Source organism: Schistocerca piceifrons, chromosome X (assembly GCF_021461385.2).
Source record: "Schistocerca piceifrons isolate TAMUIC-IGC-003096 chromosome X, iqSchPice1.1, whole genome shotgun sequence".
Classification (NCBI taxonomy): Eukaryota; Metazoa; Arthropoda; class Insecta; order Orthoptera; family Acrididae; genus Schistocerca; species Schistocerca piceifrons.
This window is the reverse complement of record NC_060149.1, coordinates 174,417,675-174,430,782: the sequence shown is the minus strand read 5'-3', so window position 1 is coordinate 174,430,782 and position 13,108 is coordinate 174,417,675. Positions and strand designations below refer to the sequence as shown.

Below are 13,108 nucleotides of genomic sequence, written 5' to 3'. Positions count from 1 at the left end.
AAAGCAATGTATATTTTTGAATGTTGATGAAGTGTAAGCACTATCAGTCTGTTAGATCAAGTCATTACAAAATCATCTTAACATAAAAACACAGCACAATCACTAAGGAAACTCTGGAAGGAGATGATCACAGCTGCTGCTAATTGTGGGTTCAAGGAGACTAAACATCTGAAGTCGTCCGCTCCTACTCACTCTGCACGATGGAATCAGTATATGCAACTGTGTGCATCTAGAGTAAATTCCATGTGCAAATGTGAGAAAGATTTCTAAGTGTTTGCATAACATGTATCTTAGATCAGTCATTCAGGCTGGCAAGCACACTGACTCATCAAACTGCTGGGCAGACTCGAACCCAGGCTGTCATGTCTCCCTGTCTTGGAAGCGGGTGCTTTAATAACCATAGTTGTCCAGGTGGGTGAGATCTAAGTTCAAAAAATGGTTCAAATGGCTCTGAGCACTATGGGACTTAACATCTATGGTCATCAGTCCCCTAGAACTTGGAACTACTTAAACCTAACTAACCTAAGGACATCACACAACAACCAGTCATCACGAGGCAGAGAAAATCCCTGACCCCGCCAGGAATCGAACATGGGAACCCGGGCGAGAACGCTACCGCACGACCATGAGCTGCGGACTGAGATTTAAGTAGTAGAAGATTTTAGTATCAGTGTAATCTTGGCAATTCTGAATCTTCTGATGGCATATGACATATGATAATTGTTGAAAGTGAAACATTGAATTTTATGCAACAAGTTAGGCAAGAACTCAGTACTACAGTGAGGCTTCCAAAATGCAATCATCACATAGTATTCAAAACATGCTCTGTACATATAAATTACAATCATCATCTTTATGAAGTCTTTAGACCTCTTTCATTGTGTCTTGTCTAAGGAAACTTCTAGGTTTACATTATTATTTATAGTTGTGGATCCTTTTTCAATGCATTAAGAACTGGCTTCTTCCAGAAACCTCAAGGTCTTTTGCACTGTACATGAACATTAATTTCAGATCTCTTAATACAGAGAACTGATGCGCATGCCTATCCTATTACATCATATCAATGTTAGCATCATAGGAACAAAGAAAATAAAATAAAGAACAAAGTATATCTTACAATAAATGCGCAACAGCAGCTAACAAACTGCTCATATGTGCCTCATAAGAATGAAGCATCTGTAGAGTGTTGAAAGTATAAAGTAGTAAATATACAAATAGCATATACTATGAGGACAAAAATCTCAAGCAAACCTTAGAAAATTTATTTGTGAAGCCAGCTCATGAAAGAAGAATGTATGAAGGCAGGCACAATGTGTCAACATAAAAAAAGGCCTATCAGAATGATCTACTGGAGATAATTTATAGAGTTCAAATAAGACACTATTTTAGGTCCCTTACAAGTTCTGGCATTCTGAAAGATAAGTAACACAATTTCCATGTACCCTAATCATCCATTAACAATGTTATTTCAGGGCATATACGTGAGCAAGAAAAAATAAATTCCTGAATATTTCAAGGATTACCGGTTAAGAAAGCGTTTTTCTTCATGTGAAAATACACTTCTTCCATGGTGAAAAATACACTTTTTCCATGACAAGTAACAGTATACTTTCCCTCATAGATATTAAAGTATCAATCCTTTGAATGGTAAAGGTTTTAAAACACCAGCGTAGAACATCCTGGCACTTACGAAATGAAAAAACTCAGCAAAAAGAAGTTTTGGAAAGATCTTCGATGTGCAGCAATATTTACACTGCATATTTTTGTATTCATATTACGAAAGTATATGATTCGAATTCCAAACACAGAACGTTAGTTTCTGAAGCACTGAAATCAAGAGTCAAATGCGCTTTTGTAAGCCAATCAGTCTGGCAGCAGTAGCCGACCGAGACAGATACAGCACCAGGGAAGTAACTGCTTCTGTGACATTTACGAGTTCCTAACCAGGAGCGAATTTTATTATATCATCTGTGTGCTTTAATAGTTTAGTTTCTTGAATTGCTGCATGTAAATTTAATATCTAATAGCCACTGTTTTCGCATTTCCGTTTGCATCTGAAAGTAAATAGATTTTGTGACATATTACAAGTTTGTAATCAGGGGCGAATTATTTAGTTTCATCCGAGTGCTTTGGTAGTTATGTTTTTGAATATCTGCATATTATTAGACACAGTTCCTGCATTTTCGTCAGGGTCTACAGTAGAGTTCTGCAGCACATGCCGATAGTCTGTTTATCTGCATAGTTTAGTTTTCCACGATCTTTAGTACAGACAGGGACTGCAATTGTTGTGTTAGGATGCGAGCCAAGTTGGTGACACATCGCTCTCAGCTTCAGGCTGTGATGGCTTCGGTTACACAGCTTGAGGCTGCAATGGATGGGCACCACTCTTGTGGGCCGGCTGTGGGGTGAAGCAGGCGGTGAAAGACTTTCCAGGTGGCCACACCTAAGGCCTCCCCGGTTTGTCTGTTGCTGAGCCAGATGCTGTCACCTGTCCTATTTCAGAGGAAACCACTCAGCCTGCAAGATTCGGGCAATCACAGAGGGTGGGATTATTGGTAGTTGGAAGCTCCAACATTAGGCGCGTTTTGGGGCCCCTTAGGGACTTGGCTGACAAGACCAGTAAGAAAACCAATGTGCACTCTGTGTGGAGTCATTCCAGATGTGGAAAGGGTCCTCACAGATGCCAAGAAGAGCACAGGGTGTAGCGAACTGCAGGTGGTTGCTCACATCGGTACCAATGATGTGTCACTTTGGATCAGAAAAGATTCTGTCTGGTTTCAAGTGGCTAACAGAAGTGGTAAAGGCTGCCAGTCTTGCTTGCAAGATGAAAGCAGAGCTGACCATTTGCAGCATAGTCGACAGGATCGATTGCGGACCTCTGGTACAGAGCCAAGTGGATGGTCTGAATCAGAGGCTCAGATCATTCTGCGACCATGTAGGCTGCAGATTCCTTGACTTGCGCCAAAGGGTGGTTGGGTTTCAGGTTCCGCTGAATAGGTCAGGTGTCCACTATACACAGGAGGCGTCTATGTGGGTAGCAGGTGCTGTGTGGTGTGGACTGGGCAGTTTTTTAGGTTAGAGGGTCTCAGAAAACACAAAAACAGCTTCAGTCACAAAGCGTGCAGGCTGAACACAGATACAGGAACCACTGGTATAACAGTTGTAAATTGTCGTAGCTGTGTTGGGAAAGTAAACCACTGATGCTCAAATTGTTATAGGGACTGAAAGCTGGCTAAAACCGGATATAAGCTCTGCCGAAATTTTTGTGAAGAACCTAACGGTGTTCCAAAAGGATAGGCTAAACAAGGTTAGCGGTGGCGTGTTTGTTGCTGTTAGAAGTAGTTTAACTTGTTGCGAAATTGAAGCAGATACTTCCTTGAGTTAGTATGGGCAGAGATCATTGTTGGTAACTGGAATAAAATAATAATTGGATCCTTTTACTAACCTTCCAATTCAGACGATACAGTTGCTGAAAGGTTCAAAGAAAACTTGAGTTTGATTTCAAACACGAACCTGAGTCATACGAAAATAGTTGGCGGTGACTTTAATTTACCCTCGATATGTTAGCGAAAATACATGTTTAATTCCGGAGGTACACATAAAATATCATCCGAAATTGTGCTAAACGCATTCTCTAAAAATTATTTCGAGCAGTTAGTTCATGAGCCCACGTGAATAGTAAATGGTTGTGAAAACACACTTGACCTCTTATTAATTCGGGATTATTTGTTGCTAACTAGCATCAAAACCGATGCAGGGATTAATGAACACAGGGTTGTCTTAGCGAGAGTGAATATTTTAATCCCCAAATCCTTGAAAAATAATCAAAAAATATACCTATTCAAAAAATCAGATAATTCACTTGATGCTTTCCTGAGAGACAATCTCCACTCATTCCAAATTAATAATATAAATGTAGACCAGATGTGGCTTAGATTCAAAGACACAGTATAGGCAGCAATTGAAAGATTTATACCAAATAAATTAACAAACGACGAAGCTGATTCTTCTTGGTACACAAAACGAGTTAGAACACTGTTGCAGAAACAATGAAACAAACGTGCCAAATTTAAACAGATGCAAAAGCCCCATGATTGGCGATCTTTTACAGAAGCTCGAAATTTAGCACAGACTTCAATACGAGATGCTTATAACAGTTCTTACAATGGAACTGTCTCCAAACCTGGCAGAATATTCAAAGAGATTCTGGTTGTATGTGAAGTACGTTAGCGGCAAGAAACAATCAATGCCTTCTCTGTGCGATAGCAATGGAGATACTATCTAAGACAGTGCTGCCAAAGCAGAGTTACTAAACACAGTCTTCCAAAATGCCTTCACGAAATAAGATGAAGTAAATATTCCAGAATTCGAATCGAGAACAGCTGCCAACATGAGTAACATAAATCACTTAATAGAAGCAAGTCTTCTGGTCCAGACTGAAAACCAATTAGGTTCCTTTCAGAGTATGCTGATGCATTAGCTCCATACGTAACAATTGTATACAACCATTCGCTCGACAAAAGATTCGTACCCACAGACTGGAAAGTTGCACAGGTCACACCAATATTCAAGAAAGGTAGTAGGAGTAATCCACTAAATTACAGGCCCATATCGTCAACGTCGATATGCAGCAGAATTTTAGAACGTATATTGTGTTAGAACATAATGAATTACCTCGAAGAAAATGGTATATTGACACACAGTCAACATGGGTTTAGAAAACAGCGTTCCTGTGAAACACAACTAGTTCTTTATTCACATGGAGTGTTGAGTGGTATTGACAAGGGATTTAAGATCGATTCCGTATTTCTGGAAGGCTTTTGATACTGTACCACACAAGCGGTTTGTAGTGGAATTGCATGCTTATGGACTATCGTCTCAGTTATGTGACTGGATTTTTGATTTCCTGTCAGAGAGGTCACAGTTCGTAGCAATCGATGGAAAGTCATCGAATAAAACAGGAGTGAATTCTGGCATTCCCCAAGGTAGTGTTATAGGCCCTTTGCTGTTCCTTATCTAAATAAACAATTTGGGAGTCAATCTGAGCAGCTGTCTTCGGTTGTTTGCAGATGACACTGTTGCTTATCGACTAATAAGTCATCGTAAGATCAAAACAAACTGCAAAACGATTTAGAAAAGATATCTGAATGGTGTGAAAAGTGGCAGTTGACCCTAAATAATGAAAAGTGTGAGCTCATCCACATGAGTGCTGAAAGGAACTTGTTAAACTTTGGTTACACGATAAATCAGTCTAATCTAAAAGCCGTAAATTCAACTAAATACCTAGGTATTACAATTACGAACAACTTAAATTGGAAGAAACACATAGAAAATGTTGTGGGGGAGGCTAACTAAACACTGCATTTTATTGGTAGGACACTTACAAAATGTAACAGACCTACTAAGAAGACTGCCTACACTACACTTGTCCATCCTCTTTTAGAATACTGCTGCGCGGTGTCAGATCCTTATCAGATAGGACTGACGGAGCATACTGAAAAAGTTCAAAGAAGGGCAGCACATTTTGTATTATCGCGAAGTATGGGACAGAGTGTCACTGAAATGATACAGTATTTGGGCTGGACATCATTAAAAGAAAGGTGTTTTTCGTTGCGACAGAATCTTCTCACGGAATCCCAATCACCAACTTTCACCTCCAAATGCAAAAAAATCTGCTGACACCGACCTACATAGGGAGGAACTATCACCACAATAAAATAAGGGAAATCAGAGCTAGTACGGAAAGATACAGGTGTTCATTCTTTCTGTGCGCTATACAAGATTGGAACAATAGAGAATTGTGAAGGTGGTTCGATGAACCCTCTGCCAGGCACTTAAATGTGATTTGCAGAGTATCGATATAGATGCAGATCAATAATATCTCATGTCACGTGATCTCACCAGCCAATGACAGGCAACAGATGTTCAGAGCATACGACACGTGATCTAGTCAGCCAATAGCAACATCATTGTTACATAGCGTGAACAACAAATAGGAAAAGTTAATGGTTTAAGTTAATGTACATAGTGTAGCTACAAGAAAAGCTAAGCTTTCACATATAATATTAGTCTTTTTGTGTGTGTTACACTTTAAGATACATCACCCAAATGTGCCAGTAAAATTATAAATAATGATATTGATGTCTGCTGTTTTGAGTGTGAAATTCTTCTAAGTGGCCGGTCCTCAGTGTGTTAAGGTTTAGATAAGAGTCACACACTCTGCGATTTAAGAAATTCATTGCACATTCTCACACGCATCATAGCTCATCTTCTGTCAAAGGAAAATTACTTTGAAAGTAACACTTTACACAGCATCACTCACAGTATTTTCCAGCAACCTGTTAGAAATAGTTTTGTTTCAGCAGTTGCCACAGAGCACCAGAAAACAGGCGTTACTGAGCTTGGGTGGCTGCGGTGAGAGATCTTACATGACATCGCAAAAGGAGTAGAAAATCAGAGGATACTGGAGCATCAGAATTTCGTAAACCATACTAAAATGCGTAATTAGCTTAAAGTACACATTCATATGTCTGGGTTCACAATGAAGTGGGCCAAACCTGATATTAAGCTTTACATTGCTGTTTTCGGGATGCAAATTTTCTTTGAGTGCCAGTACTCTACTATATCAAGCTGGCATAATGCCATACATGCCAGAAGATAAAAATGTGCACTTGAAATTCAGTGAACAGTTTAAACTAACCAATAGTGTGGAATTCATTTCTAATAAATTCACTGCCTCAACAGAAAAGATCAATAAAAGCCACTTTATTTTTTTTAGTAAACTGACAAAAATTACTTCACTGTTCTGCAAGGCGACTAATACTCAACTACCAAAGACATGGAAACAAAACTGTAACTAATAACATATTTTAGCCTTCCATAATTATGTGAATGTATTTTAGTCACTTGACAGCTCCCAGCCACACAAACCCGTTTTGTTTTCATTTGACATGAGAAATGTAAACGAAGAGGAAAAGCAAAATCACTAAACGCAAACACGGCCCACGTGTAGACTAACCCCTTCCCTACAACAACCCAGACTGCTCCACGTATGAGCGAATCTGGCAGCTTGGCCGCACCAGAACAGTTTTTCCGGGCAGCATCTGGATACTTGTTACCATTGCTGATACAGTTAAAACAGCCACACTTCAAACAGTCCGAAGTGGGAGAAGTTACTGCCTATACGCAACTCACCTGCTCATGCGCATGAGCCTGCAGGCAACTGCTCATACGAACTTTATGTATACGGCTGTGATGTCGCGCTCATCAGCAGCAGTTTATTGTTGTTAAGTATTCCGCAGTCTTTGTCCTAAAGCCTTTGACACATTTTGCTATTTATCAGTTCCTACCAGTCAAAATTACAAAAATTTAACTGAAGACTAAAACAATGAAAAATTTACAAAATTCTAAAAAATTCCAGGGTTTTTCCCAGTTTTCTCCTGGATGAAAAAATGCTCGGGTTTTTCCCGGAGCGTATACACCCTGTATTTTGATACAGAAAGATCAGGGAAACATGCAACGAATGCACGACTCATGTCAACTGTTCAAAGCAGACAAACAAAACCTATTTTGAATCTTCATAGCAAATCAAATACTTATGGCAATGAAAGAATTATCCATTAAGAGACCAAAAGACATTTTCATGATCCTGTTGACGTCTGTAAACCACCAACCGCATACACAAATGTGCGACATTGTTCAGGGTGGTGCATGTGTTATTGCAATTTGCTTGTGGAGCAGTGGAAGGTTCTATGGAATGATTAGTAATGATACATTTGTGCCTGGAAAGTAGTACTTATGTGAGATGTTGGAGCAACAGAAAAATTTGGAGGACTCAGTATGGTAGCCTTGGGCCGATTTCTTTTTGGTTTGCACCTTCACCATTATATTTTAGCTGGTGGAAAAATAAAAATGAAGGTGTTTATATACATTTTAAACAGCAGTATGCTCCCCACAATGATCCGTCAGTATCACTGCATCTCAGTTCTAAGGAATACTGTGGATTTGCAGTACCTGTCTGCCAAAACAGTTTGAGACAAATGTCAGTGAAATACACTAAAGAGGAGTATAACATAGCACATAAAATAAAGGTAACAGAAGTTGTAATACTATGTGTACTCACACAGAAGCACCGAACATAGTATCACCAATATTCAGACGAGCTAAAAAGGAAGAAACTGGTATAAAGAGCTAAAACAATAAAGCACATGGATGTCACTGGCTGACTGCAAGAATAAAAGAGCAGGAGCCAGCTACTCTGCAACACACTAAAACGTCCAGCCTAAAAGCTTAGCCAGGAGTCCAGACACATCACAAAACTTTGTCTCATCATCAGCTAAAATAGAGGGCAGATCCCCACCAATATTTGCTTCTTCCCTTGTGTCACAGTAGAATCTGTTAGAATATGGTGTACAGAGATTTGCATGCCACAAGCATCACAAAACGCGATATCTTCTCGGCGTAGTAAAAAGTCATGTGTAAGAGGGCAGTGCCCAATTTGAAGACGTGTGAAGGGCACTTCATCCCGTGTAAGCAACTGGCAGGATGAATGCCACTGCCAGACAGCTGACTTCACCAACTGTAGCTTATTGTCTGTTACTGCCAGGCAAGCCTCATCCCACAACAGCAGAAACTACTTGTGTAGCACAGAAATGATAGCCTGCGGGGGGAAAAGGGCAACGTGCCACATCCTGTCCTCTGCAGGTCTCCTTGGCAGCCCAATCTGCCTCTTCATTACACCCATATCCCTACATGACCTGGCATCCAGCAGAATGACACCTGCTTTCCCTGCCGTTGGAGCAAGTATAGTTGATCATGTATCAGTTAGGCCAGCTTCTCAGCTGGGTACAGGTTCCTTAAGAATTGTAAGGCACTGAAGGCAATCGGAGCAGATGAGAAACCTTTTACCCTGAATACATCGCATCTGCTCCACTGCCTTCAGGACTGTGTGGAGCTCCATTGAGAAAATGGTATATGTTACGAAGGCGAATCCTAGTGACACAGTTGGGGAACACAACAGAGCAGCCAATGTAATTCTCTTGTTTGGAGCCATCTGTGTACACTACTGTGAAATCGTGATGCATATCTAAAACGTTAAAAAAACTGAGTGAAATGTAAAATCCGGTGTACTATCTTTCTTCAAATTGGTCAAGTCTAAAATAAATCTGTGCCTCCTGAGGAGCCAAGGTGGAAATCTGCTACAACCTCTATGTGAAATATTGAGACCCTTCACACCCATCTCTATAAGGCAACCCTGTGCGTGAATACCATAGGGCCTTATTGTCCATTGCTGGTTACGAAAAAGCCTTTGCAATGGAGGCTGAGCAACGGTACAGTATGTGGGTGTGTATGGTGTGAACAGTGTTTGATATGCCTGGCACCCCATAAAGTAGCCATTGCCTGATGGGAAGTGGCAGTTCACCAGCCTCTCCATAGAGGTTTGGTATGGGGCTTGTTCTGAATGCCCCAATGGCCAACTGAATCCCTTCAGGACACACCACGTCCAACATCTTTAAATAAGAGGGTCTCGCAAACCCATACACTGTCCACCCTTAATCTAGCCCATATCACACAAATGATCAGTGAAACTGTAGCAGCCAAGTCCTGTCTGCTCCCCATGTACTGTGGCTGAGTCATTTTAAAATACAGCTCTAAGGGACTGTTTTTTCTGTTCCTTAAGATGAGTCAACCACGTAAGTTTGCAGTCAAATATGAGGCCCAGAAACCCCACTGTGTCTGTAATTTAAGAACAGAGTCCTTCATTCCCAACTCAAAGTTAAAAATGACTGAGAACAGTTAAAAAGAACCCACACAGATTTCTTGGATGGAAACTTAAAACGCTCTTCTGTGCCCATTCATCCAAACATTGAAGAGTTAGTTGCAACTGTTGTGTTGTCGTTGAAGGGCTTGAAGAAGAGCAAAACACAGAAGTTTACCACAAACAAAGAACACTGGACAGAAGTTTTCACTACTGGCATACTGCTATTAGCAGCTACAGCAAAGACAGTCACACTTAAAGCACTACCTTGATGGACACCGTTCTCCTGCTCAAAGCGATCGGACAGGATGTCATGACTCAATGTCAAAAATACTGTGGCGAGAGAAAGGACTGAATAAAAATGGGAAGACAACTATGAAAACCCCATTCACAAATCTACTCAAGCATTAGATGCCTCCAAGTAGTATCATAGGCCTTCTCAATGTCAAAAAATATACTCAGAAGGTGATGTTGGCACATGAAACCCTGTTGTGTAGCCACCTCCAGGAGGGCCAGGTTATCAAAGGTGGAGAGATACCTCCTGAACCCACACTAAAAGCGATTAAGGAGTTGCCTCGATTCTAAGATCCAGATGAGGCAGTGGTTGACCAACACTACGGTAACTACTTGGGCAGGTATGGTCTTTCCCGGGTTTTGAAAGAGGAATTAATATTGCCTCAGGCCATAAGTCGGAAAAGTGAACAGATGCCCAAATTGCATTAAAGTGCAAGGAGCATATCTTTGTTTCACTTTGGGAGGTACAGTAGCATACTGTAATGTACTGTCATTACCAGGGGATGTCATAAGCTGCAGGCAATGCAGAATCCATATCCCACATTGAAAATGCGCAGTTGTAATCTTCATCAGTGGTGGACCGGAAACTCCTCTAGGCAACCGCTCTATGATGCTGGAAACCTGGATCCTGACTGGTGGTGGCAAAATAGGCAACCACAGTTTGGGCAACATCTCGTGGACTGGTTTCAAGAGTGCTGTTCCCCATTACAGCAGCCATGGGGCACCTTGGCCCCCTCCCAGAAATTCTCCTGGTGGTTTCCCATACAACAAAGGTCACTGTGGAATGATTAATGGTGTTCAGGAACTGTTGCCACGATCTCTCCTTGCTCTCTTGAATAATCCAGCAACATTTCACCCTTGCCAGGCTGCAAGATTCTCTTCAGTTGGCTGGCACTTTAACAGAGCCACATGCTAGTCCTGACTGCAGAGCGGGATTTGTCACTCCACCAAGGGGCACGCTGCCGCTTCAATTGTCCTGTGGACTGAAAATTGGATGCTGCAGCAGCATGGTGGATCCTTTTGGTAATATGATCCACCCATTCTTCAACATTGACTTTATGTTCATACTGGACTAGCTGCCTGTAAAGTGTTCAGCCTGCTCTACTGAGCACCCAATGTGGCAGTTTCCTTTCACGTTCCACACTATCTGGCAGGTGAATTAAGATCCGGAAGTGACCACTTCCAATCAAGTCATTGATCACTTCGCATTGCATCATGTGAGAAAGTGCTAGGGAGCAAATTGAGAAACTGGTGACAGAGAACAACTAAGCTGCAGTGCTGAAGTGCGGGCTCTATCCCATATTTAGCAAATACACATGACAATATGACAAGCCTCTCAACTGCTCTACCCCTGAGACAGATAGTTGCGCAGCCCCAACGCCCACTGTGTACATTACAATCACCAATAAGGGATGAAGGGGTGGGGGGAGTTGTGCAAGAAGATCGTTTAGAGCCTCTTTGCCGAGCACATCAAGTGGCAGCAGGTAAAGGAAACACACTGTCAATGGATAGTACACATGCACTGATATGGCAACTGACTGTCAATTCGTTGAAAGTGAGAAGCGAGGAATGGTAGTCTGTACTGGTAAAAATACGTACTCTGCTTCGAGCTCGCTCTCCACTCAGGTCATTCTTTTATGGAGTACATAGCCCCGTAGCTCAGATGTGTACAACTGATTGGTCACACACACACACACACACACACACACACACACACACACACACACACACACAGTGGTTTATGCAGGCAGAGATAATAGAAAAAGTTTCACCACATCTATATCTACATTCTACATTTATACTCCACAAGCCACCCAATGGTGTGTGGCGGAGGGCACCTTACGTGCCACTGTCATTACCTCCATTTCCTGTTCCAATCGCATATGGTTTGCGGGAAGAACGACTGCTGGAAAGCCTCTATGCGCACTCAAATCTCTCTAATTTTACATTCGTGATCGCCTAGGGAGGTATAAGTAGGGGGAAGAAATATATTCGATACCTTATCCAGAAATGCACCCTCTCGAATCCTGGACAGCAAGCTACACCGCGATGCAAAGCGCCTCTCTCGCAGAGTCTGCAACTTGAGTTTGCTAAGCATCTCCGTAATGCTATCACGCTTACCAAATAACCCTGTGACGAAATGCGCCGCTCTTCTCTATCTCCTCTGTCAACTCGACCTGGTATGGATCCCACACTGATGAGCAATCCTTAAGTATAGGTCGAATGAGTGTTTTGTAAGCCACCTCCTTTGTTGATGGACTACATGCGTCCTCACCTTCATCCTGTCTCTCTGCCAGGGTGGGAGACTGCAGAGGGTAGAGGTTCAGTCGCGGGGTGATACGATTGCCCCACACATACCTCATACTCCATCAGCTCTGGGAAAGAGTCAGATGAAGCATCAGGTAGAATCGCATTGATATGGTCCAAAGGTTTACTACTTGATTTTACCTGTTATTGCTGCTTTACAGTAGCTTTCTTAGGGGATATGCCTTGTTGTTTTCATTTCCTGTACTTTGTGTTCCTCTAGAAAGATTCTGCAGTCCCTACTCCAAACAGGGTGGTTTCCAGAGCAGCTGACACATTTGCCAGGAGATGAGCAACCAACTCCACGAGCAGCCTTACTGCAGCTGCTATACGTCGCTTCTCCTTTACACCCTAAGGCTGTATGCCCAAAATGCTGGCATTTAAAACAGCTTATCAGGTTTGGGACATACAGCTGTATGTTTAGGCAAAGAAAGCCTGCCTTGATGTGCTCTGGTAGTTTTTGGGTACTGAAGGGAAGAATGGAAGAGTCAGATTTCACCAGGTCTCCATCCAACCTTTTCATAATGTTCTGAACATCAACAATTCCCTCCAGAGCCCACTCACTCTTCAGTTGTTTGATAGGTATAGCAACTAGGTCCCTACACGATACAGAACTTTTGCTGAAGTTCAAAGTGCTGTGGAACTCTGTGTTGAAGGCATATTCCCAGGCATTTAGCACTCTGTAGGTTAACAGCTTGTTGGGAACTGATGTTTCAACCAACACAGTCACATATCACAACCACTTTACAGATT

At 41.8% G+C, this 13,108-nt stretch overlaps 1 long non-coding RNA gene across 2 annotated transcripts in view; it reads right to left on the bottom strand.

Annotated features, from left to right (window-relative positions):
* The window catches only part of LOC124722895, a 102,693-nt gene that overhangs the window by 59,707 nt on the left and 29,878 nt on the right, over window positions 1-13,108 (bottom strand). The window lies entirely within an intron of this gene.